The following is a 6624-nucleotide window of genomic DNA, read 5'->3' as shown; positions in this document are numbered from 1 at the left end:
TAGATGTCACAGAGGGATTGTGCAATTTCTAGGGTCAGTAGGTGACTGCTACCGAAAATTGCATAATTTCTGGGCTGAGATCTAGTGCTAGGCTAGATTGCGGAGTTTTCTCAAGGAAGCCTATCTGACTGTTCTGCGCAATTTCTAAGCCTAGTAGGCTACCCAGCAGATTTGTGCAATTTCTGGAGGGAAGGTTGGTTCCCCTCTAAAATTGTGAAATTTTCTGAGGGAACTACCCATCCATCAAATATCTTAAGTCCAGAATGGCAGTCTGTGAAGGGAGTGAAGCAAACGAACATGCACAGGTTTGAAAGCCATTGAAAAACCAATGAAGCCTATGTACCTGATAGTGCGAGACATGTTGCTAAGGATGGTTGGTATGGAGGCTCCAAAACAAAACTAAGGAAAAATTTTGGAGGGTGGTTGTAGTCGCTACAACAAATACCTAACATTCCTCTACACTCTTAACACACCTTAACATGCTTTGGCACACACTAACATTCCTTGGCAACTCACATGTCTTGGAACATATTTATACCTAGAACATCTTGCCATGACTAGGACACCCAAGCAAATGTTGACAGGCCCTAGCATAACATAGCACTCTCCTAGCATGTGCTGGCATGCCCTATAGTAACTACCATGCCCTACAACTCTTTGGCATGCATTAACATACATTATCACTTGGCATGTATTGGAACCTATTGTTAGTGTGCCTGGTGTTGCCCTTTTGAAAAAGATTAAGTCTTGGCTTATTAACCCTCTTATGTGTTCATTTCCTTGCATTTTAGTGTGGTTCTTCCTTTTGCCTTGAAAATAATTGACACATATTGGTATACCCTAACACCCTATGCATCCTAACATGCCTTAACATATGGCATGTCTTGGCACTATTTGGCACATGTTAACACACACTAGAACTCCCTAGCACACTCTGGTACTTCTTATGATGCCCTGATATTCCCTTGCATGGATTACCAATGCTTAACAAAACTTTTCACTCCCTCATTAGCATGATATTTAGCACTCATTGACACTCCATGGTACACCTTCATATCCATTCACTTCCATGCATATTGACCTAGTTCTCCCTTGTATTTCCCTAGTACTCCCTAACACTCCTCATCATGCATTATCACTTTTTATCACACCATAACACCCTTTTACATGCCCTGCAACTTCATAACATGTGTATCACTCACTAACACACATTGGAACTTGGAACATGTTGGCTCTTGACAAGTCTTAGCATGTCTAACATTCATTGAGATGCCTTAGTATGCTTTGGCATGGTTTAATATTAAATTTATTTGAGATCAATTATTGGAAAGTAAATGAGAAGTAATAGAGGAAGATTTAGCACTTACAATGCACTAACACTTGGCCTTTGGAACCTATTGGCACTGAGTGTTGGTGCGCCAGGAATGCCTCCCTTGGAAAAGGTAAATTGATTACTTATTAACCCTCTTGTTTTTTCATTTCCTTGTAGTTTAACTTATTTCTCCTTTTTGTTTCCTGGACAATCCCTAGCACATATTGTCATACGCTTGCACATATTGGAATGCCTTAAAACTTGATACATCTTAGCATATTTGACATGCCTTCAAACTATCTGGCTCATGTTAGCATTCCCTAGTACAGATTGGAACTCCTGCCCTCACAACTAACCTTACATTTTTTCACAACTTGGCAACCCAATCAAGTCCTTAGCTACTGCAATTCATATGACATTACCTTGGTTTAGCAACAACAACTTGACCAATTTCACATACTACAAGTAGATTGTGCCTTGTTTACCTAAGAACTACCTACAACTCATCTTAGGCCACTGATTTCCAAGCTCAACTTCTCCCACTTAAGAACTTACCAATAGAAGGATCACATCTAGCCATTTCCATAAAACAACTAAGCAACATAGCTTACACAGGAAATATTTCACATGTATGTCCAGTTCATATAAACAGTAGAGCATTGACTGAGAGTTTGCAAGAACCAAAAGATGCATAGGACATACAAGATATAAGTCGACACAAGTCAAGTGCCCCAAAACTTATACACAACAATGTACAATATGCAATTATCTAAAATTGTTTAAAACATGCGAGTTCAGCCAAAGTGTGTCACATGTCATATAAAAATACTAGATAAAGGTAAAACAATGTTTTTCCCAACACAATGTCTCCCTTTGTCTAAAACTTCTATGTTGATCCCCTTATTGCAACCGCAGGCTTGCCTCCTACAATCCTATTATGAACTTCTTCTAACAAAGTTCCTCCTTGGCACTTGAATTCACTAACACTCCCTGACACACTCTTATTTGTTCATTTCCATGAATTTTGACCTAGTTATCCCTTGTGATGCCTCAACACTCCCTAACACTCCTCATCATGAATTTACATTGTCTCACATGTGTTAGCACACCTTTTCATTCCTTGGCATGCCTTGACCCTCCCTCGCTATCATTCGCTCACAACTAACCTTACTTAATTTGCAACTTGGGAACCCAACCAAGTCCTCACTCAACTACAAGGGTGATCTAGGTGGATATTGGTGGCAACCTACCTATTCCACTTGGGTCCACCATTGTTTCTTTCAGTTTTTCAATTTCCTTATTTGTAGTACAATTTACTATTTTTGGCATTTTTTTGGGTCCTAAACTTCTGGAGTCATTTTGAGGCCCTAAACAATGTTTTTCAGGAAAACTAGGGCCAACATGGGTTGTTGATTGACATTGAACACTAAAAATTTGTAGTCCTCGGGTAGATATTTCTAACAAGGTACTGTGCACGTCAAATGAATATTGTATGCCAAAGTTACGACCTCGAAAAGTTGATGTACCAATTTACCCAAACGGGGCCTATAGTTTGGCGCTTAATCTCCTAGTCTTAGGTTTTTGGACATTTAGGGTTTTCCATTGTTTATTAATAATAAATAGGCCTTTGAGCCTCATTGTAACACAGTTAAGAGACATGTAGCCGCCACATCTCTTCTCAGAGATAAGCTACCATAACCTGAGCTAGTCTTATTTCCATTCTATTTGTAAGCATATTTCAGTATTTGATATTAATGAAATGAAGCTTTAATTCTAATGCATCTTTGTATTTATGGTTATATTTGTAATTCGTTATGTTCCTATTTAAATCTGGATCAATGGTATTAGAGCAGTCTTCTCTTCTCTGTTTTTCTTTGCATGTCCTCAACGAGGTCGGGATATGAGTTAGGGCTCAATATGGTTGAACCTTTGCAAGATCAACCTTGAAAACCCTGACGAATGCCCATGGGGGAAGAAAATAAAGATGAGGGAGTAGGATATCCTATCAAAATATTTCCCGAGGAGGCCCTTGAGAAACAAAGGAACGCGATGATGGATAAATTTTCCTAGATTCTTCAACGGTTGCCCACTGGTGACGGATACACATCAAACAACCACTCTGGAGGCTCCACTCCTTTTAAGGTACAAGTAAACTTTGAAATTCCCATATTTGAGGGCCTAATAGATGCAGACGTTGTAGATAAATGGTTAAATCTACTAGAAGGATATTTTTCTGTTCATGATTTTTCCAGTTGCGAAAAGATTATTTTTTCTCTTCTCAAAGTCACCCCCCACATCAAGGAATGGTGGGAAACCTACTATGACCAGAAGGATGAAATTACACCCTCATTGTTTTCAGCCACACCTACTTGGAATTTGTTTTGGGACACCATCAAGGAGCAGTACTACCCTGTTGGGAGCCATGAGGATAAATACATAAAGTGGACCATGTTGCACCAGGGAAGTGACCAAGATGTTTCGAATTTTACAAATGTTTTTCATACCCTTCGCACGAAGTTGGGTATTAAGGATTCTAAGAAACATTTGGTACTCAAATACTGTCGATGCCTACATAGGTAGATCCAGGATGAGATGGAGTACTTGGACATCTCCTCGCTTGGCACGGTGTACCAATAAGTTGTCAAGATCGAGCATAAGTTTAAACAGAAGAAGGGAGACATTGGATATACGAACCCAAAGCAAGGGAAAGGTTTCCCCAAAATATAAAGCAAAGGACAAAGCCAAGGTGGGGCAGCCAAGGGCTACCCGCCAAAGCCGTAAGCAAAGAAAAACACTTGGAGTTCGAAGAAGGACACGAGAAAGTAGTGTGTGTTCCAAAAGACCTCCACTCACAATACAAGTGAGTGCCGAGCCAAGAAGTCACTGGTGGCCAAGCTAAAGGCTTCAAAATCATATGCGTGTTCTGACTCTCAGTCAGAACCCGACAAGGGGAATGAAAAAGGGAAGTAGATTATTAATGCGGAGCCCAATGCCACCATTGCCACCATGAAGATCCAAAAGGAGGAACCCGAAGATCCAGAGCAGGAGTAGAGTCTATTCCACTCCTAGATGTGGGTAAAGGATTCCCTTCTATAGCTCATTGTCAATAGCGGGAGCTAAAAGAACCTCATTTCAACATAGGTCGTGAAGTGGTTGGGATTACTAATGATATCACACCCACAACTGTACACCATTGGGTGGCTTCACCAAGGAAGGGATCTTCGTGTGAGTCAGCAGTGTCACCTTCCATATAGCATCAAGCCCTTCACAGATGAGGTATTATGTGACGTTACTTCCTTGATGTTTGTGATGTATTATTAGGCCAACCATACTTGTAGAAGTGAAATGTTGTGTATGAGTCAAGGCCTCGCACTGTTATTGTTACCTTGGGAAATAATTTGTACAGGATACTAGAGGTATCACTGCCTACCACCATCTCTTTGGTTACTGTAAAACAATGCAGTAAGCTCATTTTCAAAACTTGGAAATTTGTTTTCTTGATGATATGCCCTCAAGGAAAAAATAAGACAGTAGCACGACCTCTATATAGAGCCCCTCCGCATGACAATGATAGATGGACAAGGTCATGGAGGAGTACGAGGACATTTTCACCTCCCCCATAGGGGTTCCTCTGCACTATCACGTCAAGCAATCCATTGATCTGACCCCAGGTTCATCATTTCCAAATGGACCAACCTATCAACACTCTATTTTGGAGAACAACGAAATCAAGATGAAAATTCAGGAGCTGCTACAAAAAGGTCACATCTAGCCAATTTCATCGCATTATGGGAGCCTGATCGTGTTGGTAAAGAAGAAGGATGCAACTTGGAGACTCTATATTGACTATCAGGTGCTAAAAAATATCACTGTCTAATATAGGTACCCGATCCCACAGATTGATGACCTTCTGGACCAACTCAAGGGGGGAAATATTTCATCAAGATAGACTTGAAGTTTGGATATCCCCAAGTACTAATTGAACCCTCCGATGTATGGAAGACTACCTTCAAAGCCAAGGAGGGCCTTTTCAAATGATTGGTTATGCCTTTCGGGTTGACGAATGCTCCAAAAACCTTCATGAGGCTGATGGATGACATCTTGCAGCCATTCACCAATTCATTTATAGTGGTATACTTGGATGACGTTCCGATCTTCAACTAGAGTTGGGAAGAGCACCTCCACCATATTTGATAGGTTCTCCAAACACTGTGGCAACACAAGATGTGTGCCAATTTGGAGAAATGAACTTTTGGCATGACCTAGGATCAGTATCTAGGATACATTATTGATGAATAGGGGGTGCATTTGGATCCAGCCAATATCCAAGTAATTCAGTATTGGCTAGCCCCAACCACTCTAACAGAGCTCCGTAGCTTTCTAGGTCTTGCCAATTTCTACCACAGGTTCATGTTGGGGTTCTCTCATATCACTTGGCCCTTGAGTCAAGTCACTAAGGGAGGAGTGAAAGAAAAATTCTTTTGGTCTGAATATTAACGGAAGGCATTCGTAGAGTTGAAACATTGTCTCTTCTCTACACCAATGCTCACATTACTAGACTTGCAACAAATATTTGAGAGTGAGATAGATGCCTCTAACTATGCTATTGGGGCAGTCCTTACTCACTAAGGGCATCCAATGGCATATCATAGTGAGACACTTTGAGACACAATCTGTAAGTATCCCACTTATGAAAAAGAGATGTATTCCATTGTGTAGGCCTATCGGCAATGGAAAAATTACATTTTGGGGAAGGAAATGGTCATCCACACAGACCACCAATCCCTGCATTTCATATAGATGCAAGGGAAGTTGTAGAAAGATCGCCATCATAAGTGTTCCACATACCCGCAACAATTCCATTTGAATATCAAATACTGAAATATTCTTACAAACATAATGGAAATAAGACTAGCTCGGGCTATGTTAGCTTATCTCTCAGAACATATGTGGTGGCTACATGCCCTTGAACTATGTTACAATGAGGATCAAAGGCCTATTTATTATTGTGAAATAATGGAAAACCCTAAATATCCAAAAACCTAACCCTAGGAGATGAAGTGCCAAACTATGGATCTCATTTGAGTAAATTTGTACATCAACTTCTTAGGGTAGTAACTTTGGCATACAATCTTCGTTTGATGTGTACAATACCTCGTTAGAAATATCTATCCAAGGACTACAACTTTTGATTGGAAAACATAGGTCCATGTCCAATGTTGGCCCTATTTTTCCCAAAAAACATCGTTTAGTGCCTAAAAATGGCTCTGGAAGTTTAGGACCCGAAAAAATACCTTGTTCCAGTCTCTAGT

The sequence above is a fragment of the Pinus tabuliformis genome, chromosome Q (assembly GCF_031772625.1).
Source record: "Pinus tabuliformis cultivar Carrire ecotype Pingquan chromosome Q, CPIR1, whole genome shotgun sequence".
NCBI classification, from domain to species: Eukaryota; Viridiplantae; Streptophyta; class Pinopsida; order Pinales; family Pinaceae; genus Pinus; species Pinus tabuliformis.
This window is presented reverse-complemented; position numbering follows the sequence as displayed.